A 12,072-nucleotide genomic window follows, 5' to 3' on the forward strand; every position below is an offset into this window, starting at 1 on the left:
AAGTATGAAGAGAAGACCAAGTTGCAGCCTTGCAAATCTGTTCAACAGAAGCCTCATTCTTAAAGGCCCAAGTGGAAGCCACAGCTCTAGTAGAATGTGCTGTAATTCTTTCAGGAGGCTGCTGTCCAGCAGTCTCATAGGCTAACCGTATTATGCTACAAAGCCAAAAGGAGAGAGAGAGGTAGCCGAAGCTTTTTGACCTCTCCTCTGACCAGAATAAACGACAAACAGGGAAGACGTTTGTCGAAAATCCTTAGTTGCCTGTAGATAAAATTTCAGGGCACGGACTACATCTAGATTGTGTAGCAGACGTTCCTTTTTTGAAGAAGGATTAGGACACAAAGATGTAACCACAATCTCTTGATTGATATTCCTGTTAGTGACCACCTTAGGTAGGAACCCAGGTTTAGTACGCAGAACTACCTTGTCTGAATGAAAAATCAGATAAGGAGAATCACAATGTAAGGCAGATAACTAAGAGACTCTTCGAGCCGAGGAAATCGCCATTAAAAACAGAACTTTCCAAGATAACAACTTGATATCAATGGAATGAAGGGGTTCAAACGGAACCCCCTGTAAAACATTAAGAACTAAGTTCAAACTCCATGGTGGAGCAACAGTTTTAAACACAGGCTTGATCCTAGCTAAAGCCTGACAAAAAGCTTGAACGTCCGGAACTTCTGACAGACGTTTGTGTAAAAGAATGGACAGAGCTGAAATCTGTCCCTTTAAGGAACTAGCGGATAAACCCTTTTCTAAACCTTCTTGTAGAAAAGACAATATCCTCGGAATCCTAACCTTACTCCATGAGTAACTCTTGGATTCGCACCAATATAAGTATTTGCGCCATATCTTATGGTAAATCTTTCTGGTAACAGGCTTCCTAGCCTGTATTAAGGTATCAATAACTGACTCAGAAAAACCACGTTTTGATAAAATCAAGCGTTCAATTTCCAAGCAGTCAGCTTCAGAGAAATTAGATTTTGATGTTTGAAGGGACCCTGGATCAGAAGGTCCTGTTTCAGAGGTAGCGACCAAGGTGGACAGGATGACATGTCCACTAGATCTGCATACCAAGTCCTGCGTGGCCATGCAGGCGTTATTAGAATCACTGATGCTCTCTCCTGTTTGATTCTGGCAATCAATCGAGGAAGCATCGGGAAGGGTGGAAACACATAAGCCATCCCGAAGGTCCAAGGTGCTGTCAAAGCATCTATCAGAACCGCTCCCGGATCCCTGGATCTGGACCCGTAACGAGGAAGCTTGGCATTCTGTCGAGACGCCATGAGATCTATCTCTGGTTTGCCCCAACGTCGAAGTATTTGGGCAAAGACCTCCGGATGAAGTTCCCACTCCCCCGGATGAAAAGTCTGACGACTTAAGAAATCCGCCTCCCAGTTCTCCACTCCCGGGATGTGGATTGCTGACAGGTGGCAAGAGTGAGACTCTGCCCAGCGAATTATCTTTGATACTTCCATCATTGCTAGGGAGCTTCTTGTCCCTCCCTGATGGTTGATGTAAGCTACAGTCGTGATGTTGTCCGACTGAAACCTGATGAACCCCCGAGTTGTTAACTGGGGCCAAGCCAGAAGGGCATTGAGAACTGCTCTCAATTCCAGAATGTTTATTGGTAGGAGACTCTCCTCCTGATTCCATTGTCCCTGAGCCTTCAGAGAATTCCAGACAGCGCCCCAACCTAGTAGGCTGGCATCTGTTGTTACAATTGTCCAGTCCGGCCTGCTGAATGGCATCCCCCTGGACAGATGTGGCCGAGAAAGCCACCATAGAAGAGAATTTCTGGTCTCTTGATCCAGATTCAGAGTAGGGGACAAGTCTGAGTAATCCCCATTCCACTGACTTAGCATGCACAATTGCAGCGGTCTGAGATGTAGACGTGCAAAGGGTACTATGTCCATTGCTGCTACCATTAAGCCGATCACCTCCATGCATTGAGCTACTGACGGGTGTTGAATGGAATGAAGGACACGGCATGCATTTTGAAGCTTTGTTAACCTGTCTTCTGTCAGGTAAATCTTCATTTCTACAGAATCTATAAGAGTCCCCAAGAAGGGAACTCTTGTGAGTGGAAAGAGAGAACTCTTCTTTTCGTTCACCTTCCATCCATGCGACCTTAGAAATGCCAGTACTAACTCTGTATGAGACTTGGCAGTTTGAAAGCTTGAAGCTTGTATCAGAATGTCATCTAGGTACGGAGCTACCGCAATTCCTCGCGGTCTTAGTACCGCCAGAAGAGCACCCAGAACCTTTGTGAAGATTCTCGGAGCCGTAGCCAATCCGAATGGAAGAGCTACAAACTGGTAATGCCTGTCTAGAAAGGCAAACCTTAGATACCGGTAATGATCTTTGTGAATCGGTATGTGAAGGTAAGCATACTTTAAATCCACTGTGGTCATGTACTGACCCTTTTGGATCATGGGTAAAATTGTCCGAATAGTTTCCATCTTGAACGATGGAACTCTTAGGAATTTGTTTAGGATCTTTAAATCCAAGATTGGCCTGAAAGTTCCCTCTTTTTTGGGAACCACAAACAGATTTGAGTAAAACCCTTGTCCTTGTTCCGACCGCGGAACCGGATGGATCACTCCCATTAATAAAAGATCTTGTACGCAGCGTAGAAACGCCTCTTTCTTTATTTGGTTTGTTGACAACCTTGACAGATGAAATCTCCCTCTTGGGGGAGAGAATTTGAAGTCTAGAAGGTATCCCTGAGATATGATCTCTAACGCCCAGGGATCCTGGACATCTCTTGCCCAAGCCTGGGCGAAGAGAGAAAGTCTGCCCCCCACTAGATCCGTTCCCGGATCGGGGGCCCTCGATTCATGCTGTCTTAGGGGCAGCAGCAGGTTTCCTGGCCTGCTTGCCCTTGTTCCAGGACTGGTTAGGTCTCCAGCCTTGTCTGTAGCGAGCAACAGCTCCTTCCTGTTTTGGTACAGAGGAAGTTGATGCTGCTCCTGCTTTGAAATTACGAAAGGAACGAAAATTAGACTGTCTAGCCTTAGGTTTGGCTCTGTCTTGAGGCAGGGCATGGCCTTTACCTCCTGTAATGTCAGCGATAATTTCTTTCAACCCGGGCCCGAATAAGGTCTGCCCTTTGAAAGGTATATTAAGCAATTTAGATTTAGAAGTAACGTCAGCTGACCAGGATTTTAGCCACAGTGCTCTGCGTGCCTGAATGGCGAATCCGGAATTCTTAGCCGTAAGTTTAGTTAAATGTACTACGGCATCTGAAATAAATGAGTTAGCTAACTTAAGTGCTTTAAGCTTGTGTGTAATCTCATCTAATGGAGCTGATTCAAGTGTCTCTTCCAGAGACTCAAACCAAAATGCTGCTGCAGCCGTGACAGGCGCAATGCATGCAAGAGGTTGCAATATAAAACCTTGTTGAACAAACATTTTCTTAAGGTAACCCTCTAACTTTTTATCCATTGGATCTGAAAAGGCACAGCTATCCTCCACCGGGATAGTGGTACGCTTAGCTAAAGTAGAAACTGCTCCCTCCACCTTAGGGACCATTTGCCATAAGTCCCGTGTGGTGGCGTCTATTGGAAACATCTTTCTAAATATCGGAGGGGGTGAGAACGGCACACCGGGTCTATCCCACTCCTTAGTAACAATTTCAGTAAGTCTCTTAGGTATAGGAAAAACGTCAGTACTCGCCGGTACCGCAAAATATTTATCCAACCTACACATTTTCTCTGGTATTGCAACTGTGTTACAATCATTCAGAGCCGCTAACACCTCCCCTAGTAATACACGGAGGTTTTCCAGCTTAAATTTAAAATTTGAAATATCTGAATCCAGTTTGTTTGGATCAGAACAGTCACCCGCAGAATGAAGCTCTCCGTCCTCATGTTCTGCAAATTGTGACGCAGTGTCTGACATGGCCCTAATATTATCAGCGCACTCTGTTCTCACCCCAGAGTGATCACGCTTACCTCTTAGTTCTGGTAATTTAGCCAAAACTTCAGTCATAACAGTAGCCATATCCTGTAATGTGATTTGTAATGGCCGCCCAGATGTACTCGGCGCTACAATATCACGCACCTCCCGAGCGGGAGATGCAGGTACTGACACGTGAGGCGAGTTAGTCGGCATAACTCTCCCCTCGTTGTTTGGTGAAATATGTTCAATTTGTACAGATTGACTTTTATTTAAAGTAGCATCAATACAGTTAGTACATAAATTTCTATTGGGCTCCACTTTGGCTTTAGCACATATAGCACAGATATCTTCCTCTGAATCAGACATGTTTAACACACTAGCAAATAAACTAGCAACTTGGAAATACTTTTCAAGTAATTTACTATAATATGAAAACGTACTGTGCCTATAAGAAGCACAGAAAAAGTTATGACAGTTGAAAATTAATAAACTGAAAAGTTATAGCATCAAATCTTTGCTAATGGGAGCAATCCTTTGCTAAAATTGTGTTTTTTACAAAGGATAACTAACCCTGATAGCAGAAAAAAAAAAAAAAAAAAAACCCCCAGAAATAAACGTTTTTTTTTATCACAGTCAACTACAATCTCACAGCTCTGCTGTGAGTGATTACCTCCCTCAAAAAAGTTTTGAAGACCCCTGAGTTCTGTAGAGATGAACCGGATCATGCAGGGAAGACAATAAACTTCTGACTGAATTTTTTGATGCGTAGCAAAAGCACCAAAAAAGGTCCCTCCCCCTCACACATAACAGTGAGAGAGATCAGTAAACTGTCATAAATTAAATAAAACGACTGCCAAGTGGAAAAAAAATAGTGCCCAAAACATTTTTTCACCCAGTACCTCAGAAAATTAAACGATTTTACATGCCAGCAAAAAACGTTTAACATTAATAAATTGAGTGTTATTAAAAAGCCTGTTGCTAGTCCCTGCAAATTAGGCTAAAGTTTTATGCATACAGTATAATTCCAGTGAAGTGCCATTCCCCAGAATACTGAAGTGTAAAATATACATACATGACAGCCTGATACCAGTTGCTGCTACTGCATTTAAGGCTGAGTTTACATTATATCGGTATGGCAGAATTTTCTCATCAATTCCATTGTCAGAAAATAATAAGCTGCTACATACCTCTTTGCAGATTAATCTGCCCGCTGTCCCCTGATCTGAAGTTTACCTCTCCTCAGATGGCCGAGAAACAGCAATATGATCTTAACTACTCCGGCTAAAATCATAGAAAAACTCAGGTAGATTCTTCAAATTCTACCAGAGAAGGAATAACACACTCCGGTGCTATTATAAAATAACAAACTTTTGATTGAAGGTATGAAACTAAGTATAATCACCACAGTCCTCTCACACATCCTATCTATTCGTTGGGTGCAAGAGAATGACTGGGAATGGCAGTTAGGGGAGGAGCTATATAGCATCTCTGCTGGGTGAATCCTCTTGCACTTCCTGTTGGGGAGGAGTTAATATCCCATAAGTAATGGATGATCCGTGGACTGGATACACTTAACAAGAGAAAATTTGTTTTGGTTCGTTTCAGGCCGATTTGGATTTTTTCAAATTTCGTTTTGGATCAATTAGAATACATTTGAATGTATTCGCTTCGGATTCATTCCGATTCGAATAAACTGGGATGTATTTGTTTCGGATTTGATTTGTACATTCGGAAGTTCGGTATGTGTTATGTTGATTCAGATGGTTCCAAGTTACACAAACAGAATTATATCACTGTACTATTTCACTAAATCTCGCTAAATTTAATTTTTATACTGAATTTTGATTATTCCATAGCCATTCGAATGTAACAAATAAATCTGAACTAATTTGGATTTATTTGTTTCAAATGTATTCGGATTAGTTTAGTTTCGTTGCTAGGGTAATTCGGAAATTTGAATCAATTTGAATCTCTGAATTTGGTGAAATGAAATGCACATGTCTAGTAATTACGTCAGTGTGAGGTTTCAACTTGCCATCTTGGAGTAATGTATGTATTGGTATGGAGTCATTTATGTTAGGTAGGTTTTATTTGTAACTATTTTTTAGGTATGTTTAGTGCTATTTAGTGTCCATAGAAATATTATTTTTACAGCAATTGTATGGTAAACAACAATGATTTATTTTAGTTTCTCAATATCAAGTTAGTTTATCATTATCAAAAGAAAGATTCATAATTTTTAAGGAAAATATAAGACAACTTAAATAGTCTATTCCTGTTGTGGTCGTCATTTTATCAGATAGGCTAAAGACGCTTGATAATTCCATTTAAAATGCTAAGCCTTCACAACCTATCCATATAACAGCTCTAAAGTTTAAAATGTATGGGCATTTGTTAATTTAGGTTTATTGTTGTTTATGAAATAGCTGCTTCTACTAAAGACAGGTAGCCCTCAGTTTATGCCGGGGTTAGGTTCCAGAGGGAATGGTTGGAAATTGAAACCCAGTTTATAATGCAAGTCAATGAGAAGTGAGGGAGTTAGGTTCCAGGTCCCTCTCAAAATACATTATTTTTAAAGCTTGGAAATGAAGACTTTAAATGCTAAACAGCATTACAAACCTAATTAAATAATAACACAACACAGGATATATAATTAAACTAAGTTAAATGAACAAAAACATTTGCTAAAACAGCGTTATAAACCTAATAAAAATAAAAAAAAAAAAAAATCACACAACACAGACTTTACTTGCATTTTTTTGCAAACAGTTCTTTCTATGCATTCCAATCTGGACTGATTTATAGACAGGAAGATCTTGTTCCTTTGAAAGCTGCTCGATAGCTCAAGTCTAGCTAGCCACACTGATTAATTTAAGCCTGCTTGTGTGCTTAGCTTGCATATCTTTGCTGCAACACAAATGCACAGCTCCACCTACTGGCTATTTTAATCAATGCACTGCTTCTCAATGCTTTTCAATAACAGTCACATGACTGAAAAAAAGGTTGTTATTCTGAAACGGTGCAAATTGAACCGTTGTAAACCGAGGGCCACCTGTACTTTGTATTTGTTATTTAACTTTAGCTGTGTAAAAAAAAAAACCTCTGCAACAATGTAAAGCTTCTGCTCTCTGTTTGGCAAGCTAAACAGAAGTGCAGATACAGCTGTCAAAAAGTTGGAAACTCCATTGATCTGTGGAGTGTGGATGCATACTGCTTTTGTTGGGTGCAAAAAGTGTACAGTAGTTGTACCCAGAAGGCGAATGTCCCTTTAACCTCATCTTGATCAGATTCTGTAAAACCTGTGTAAGTTAAAGGGACATGAAACCCAAAAAATGCCTTTCATAATTTAGATAGCATATAATTTTAAATAACTTTCCAGTTTACTTGTATTATCAAATTTGCTTAATTCTCTTGGTATCCTTTGTTGAAGGAGAATCAATGCACTACCGGGAGCTATCGGAACACATTGGGTGATCCAATGACAAGAGGCATATATGTGCAACAACCTATCCCCATTTAGCTTTCAGTAGTGCATTGCTGCAACTGATTCTACCTAGGTATGGTTTATCAACAGAGGATACCAAGAAAACTAAGCATATCAGAAAAATAGAAGTAGTTTGGAATGGTGTTTAAAATTGCATGATCTATCTGAATTATGACAGTTCAATTCTGACTTTACTGTCCTTTTAAACACTACAGAGGTCACTCAATAAGACAACACAAAACCTATTACAATTTATAAAGTGCAGTACCAGGGGCATAACTTCACCTCACTGGGCCCTGAAGCAAAGGCTGTGATGGGGTCTCCCATTTCAACAGACCCCTTTCTGTTTGCAAAAGATCAGCTGGCACCACATGGGGGCAAGAGGAGTAGCTTTTCTGTGACTGTGAATAACCATTTCTCCTTGATTAGTTCATTCTCTTCCTGTACAAATATGGTGGCAGGTTTTTCCGTATAGCAACACTTTGTTGGTCATCTTGGAAACCCTCTCACTATATTCTTAAAAGGTAAATCCAAACACTTTACAAGTTGTGCGCTAAACCAGGTGCGTAAATAGCGGAAAAAAATAATAAGCGGTATCTAACTTTCCATAGCGCCGCCATTACAAGTTACAGAAAAACCTCCTTGTACTGTGTGTTATGGTACGATAAGCTCCATACCGCACAAAAGCCAAGTACTGACTTTACGTGCTCGTGCACATTTTCCCCCATAGATATCAATAAAGAGAAAGTGTTAGTTTTTTTCTAACACCTGTTATCGTGGAATGGCGATCGCTGTAACGCAATCCCCATTGATGTCTAAGGGGAAAAGAAAGTTATGTAAAAACCCCTAGTCTAAATACCCCTAATCCGCTGCCCCTGACATTGCCGACACTAAATAAAACTATTAACCCCTAAACCACCGGCCCCCCACATCGCTACTACTATAATAAACCTATTAACCTCTAAACCTCCGGCCCCCCACATCGCAACACACTAAATTAAACACCCCCTAACTTTAAATTAAACTTACACTATAACTACCTTCAAATAAATAAAAACTTACCTGTTAAATAAAAAAACAAAGATTAAACTATAAATGAACATAACATTACAATTTAAAATAAAATTACAATATTAAAAAACCTAACATTACAAAAAAACAAACACTAAAATTACAAAAAAATTAACATTAAAAAACCCACTAAATTACAACATAAAAAACCCACTAAGGTTACAAAAAATAATAAACAAAATTATCCAAAATAATAAAAATTAAACAAATACCCCTATAAAAACAAAAAAGCCACCCCCCCAAGCGAACAATAAACTACCAATAGCCCTTAAAAGGGCCTTTTTTAGGGTACTGCCCTGAAGCAATCATCTCTTTTACCTAAAAAATGACAAAGTCCTCCTAACAGTAAACCCCCCCAGCCAACCAACCCCCCAAAATAAAAACAACTAAAAAAAATCCTATTGGCTGATTTGAACAGCCAATAGGATTTAAGCAGCTCTCATCCTATTGGCTGATTTGAACTTTTCAGCCAATAGGAATGAAATGGTACCCCAATATAAAAGGGGTACCTTGTATTCAAGCTTGAGTGTGAGGTGGAAGATCGCATGAAGAGGAGGATCCATGTCGCCGAAGACCACTCCGCACCTCCGGGAAGAAGATAGAAGATGGTGCCACCCTGGAAGAAGATCTTCGCCTCCTGGATGAAGACTTTGCTCTGCTTGGACTTCAGGAATGGCGAGTGCATTTTCTGGGGTTAGAGTTAGAGGTTTTTTTGGGGTGGGTTTTTTTTTAGATTAGGTTTTTTTTTTTTTATGGGCGCAAAAGAGCCGGTTGCCCTTTCAAGGGCAATGCCCATACAAATGCCCCTTTAGAGGCAATAGGTAGCTTAGGTTTTTTTAGATTTAGGTTTTTTTATTTTGGGGGGGGGGGGTTGGTTGGGTGGGAGGTTTACTGTTAGGAGGGCTTTTGTAATTTTTTTAGGTAAAAGAGCTGATTGCTTCAGGGCAATGCCCTACAAAAGGCCCTTTTAAGGGCTATTGGTAGTTTATTGTTAGCTTAGGGGGTGTTTTTATTTTGGCTTTTTTGTTTTTATAGGGGTATTAGATTAGGTTTCATTTTTATTATTTTGCTTATTTTTTTTGTTTGTCGTAATTTTAGTGTTTTTTTTGTAATGTTAGTTTTTATTTTATTTTTCATAATGTTAGGATTTTTTAATATTATAATTTTTTATTTTTTATTTTTTTAAATAGTAATGTTAGGTAAATGTATAGTTTAATCTTAGTTTTATTTTTATTTCACAGGTAAGTTTTTATTTATTTGGGTGTTAGTGTCCTTTGTAACATTTTTATGAAACATTTTTGTTTAGCAAAATCCATTAACTACTGGTCTCAGATCGAGGAATGGATCATGACGGTATAAGCTATAATTCTAGCGTAATAGCCGGACCGCACAACCTGTAATATGGGAGACCTGAAAATTCCACACTCAAGTCATTTTTTTGACTGCGAAATGGAGAGTTGCATAAAGGATAAAATGCTAACATATAGTCGTACTCCCGCAACTTGTAATACGGGAGACCTGCATATTCCATGCTCAATGGCCAATTTTGCAGCGGTATAGCCGTACCGCACAACTTGTAATCTTGCCGATTGTGAGCCCTGTTTTGTAGAAACTCCATTCCACACACCAACTCCATTCCACACACCAACTCCATTCCACACACCAACTCCATTCCACTTGTGATTTCAAGAACATTCCTCCCTCACAGTGTTCAAGGCTAACAGAGATATAAATTGCTCACGCGTGTTGACGGAATATTAAACCCCAAAAATGTATTTTTCGATCCAGACAGAAAATATTTTTTTAAAAATTCCAATTTACTTCCATTATTAAATTTGCTTCATTCCAATGGTGTTCTTTGTTGAAGAGATACTTAGGTGTGTGTCTGTAGCACTACATGGCACGAAATAGTGCCACCATATAGTGATCTTGCAAATGAATAATATTCTAGCAAAACTGCTGCCATATAGTGTTCCAGACACGTGCAGGCTCCTGAGCTTACATCCCTGATTTGACAAAAGATACCAAGAGAACAAAGTAAATTAAAAAGTCGTTTAAAACTGAATTAAAATCTGAATCATGAAGAAAAAAAATGTGGGTTTCATTTCAGATTTTTTTTCTGACAATTTCAAAAGTTATGTCTTTTTCCACTCCCCCTGTACCATGTGACAGCCATCAGCCAATCACAAATGCATACACGTACCATGTGACAGCCATCAGCCATTCACAAATGCATACACACTTATTCTTGCACATGCTCAGTAGGAGCTGGTGACTCAAAAAGTTTAAATATAAAAAAAACTTTGCACATTTTGTTAACGGAAGTAAATTGGAAAATTGTTTAAAATGGCATGCTCTATCTGAATAATGAAAGTTTAATTTTGATTGAGTGTCCCTTTAAGCATACCAAAATAGTTATTTTCTAAATTCTTCTCTGCTTAAATTTCAATATTCAGCCAATTAATTAGTGAACCAAAGAGAACAACATTACATTTGTATGGTTTTTAGGATGTTAGAGCTTATTATACTACAAAGAACAGCAAAAGTATTGTTTAAAATCAATGACATTAATAGGTACTCCTCACATTACAAAAGTAGCTTATTTGTTAGACAGAAATTGGTACAACATTGGTTTAAATTTCTACCATTTCTTTGACAATCTTTTGAAAATGTTTCAGTGTAAGTATAAACATCTCAACTAGTGTAAAAATAAATAAATACAGAAACCAACCAACTAAATAATAAGCCTTGGATGCAATTTAACAATATTTAATTAGCCCTTAATTACTGTGCTTCTAAAAAAATACATTTTCAAGAAACAAAAATGATACATCTTGCACCTTTATCTATACTAATAATAAAACAAATAATAAATATGAACTTTATTACTAAACAGAAAAAATGTGTAGTCAATTTAAATGTATTTTTTTTTTCTTATACTTAATTTTTTAAGTTATCTTCAAGTATTAGATTTATAGGCAGGTTATGGATATATGGAAATAGATAGATAGATAGATATACACACACTACATGTAAGCAATATACTTTTTACAGCTGTATTAGCATAAAATTGTTTTACTGAAATAAAAGAAATGCCCTGTGTTCCATTTCTGATTATTTTTTAAACACAAACTGTGACCAATATTATACAACAAATGTCTCTATATCATTTATAGTTGACAAAAATATTACTATATCCTAAAACAATAGTGTTCCCTTTATGGAACATACCTGACATACAATTTTACCTGTTAATATTCTAGCTAGTGATATTGCTACAATACAATAATGATCACAAAAAGGTAAAAGTAAAGATTACCTACTTGCACCTGGGGTTTCTTTAGAGCAACAGTGCTGAGTATCAGCTGGCAGCAGAATGCTACTCTGAATTGCTCATTCACCTATATAAAGTTTCCTTGATTGGAATGAGATCAGGTGATAAAGGAAGTGGCAGCAGAATGTCAGGCAATATACTATGCACACTATAAACGTAACATGAATTCTACATATCTCTATGTGATTTATGGTTATTGGATGGGTTGCAGTTATTCTTTGTTGTTGGATTTAATGTTTTAGTAAAAAATACAAATAAAAAATGTGCAAATACTAGTTTA

At 38.3% G+C, this 12,072-nt stretch overlaps 1 protein-coding gene across 1 annotated transcript in view; it reads right to left on the minus strand.

The window, feature by feature from the left end:
• The window catches only part of LOC128638020 (amiloride-sensitive sodium channel subunit alpha-like), a 122,938-nt gene extending 111,096 nt beyond the window's left edge, over window positions 1–11,842 (minus strand). Inside the window, exon 1 of the mRNA XM_053689898.1 lies at window positions 11,782–11,842. The gene's annotated coding sequence lies outside the window, so the exon portion shown is untranslated. The remainder of the gene's footprint in view (window positions 1–11,781) is intronic.
• Window positions 11,843–12,072: the final 230 nt, after the last annotated feature.

Source organism: Bombina bombina, chromosome 8 (assembly GCF_027579735.1).
Source record: "Bombina bombina isolate aBomBom1 chromosome 8, aBomBom1.pri, whole genome shotgun sequence".
Lineage (NCBI taxonomy): Eukaryota > Metazoa > Chordata > Amphibia > Anura > Bombinatoridae > Bombina > Bombina bombina.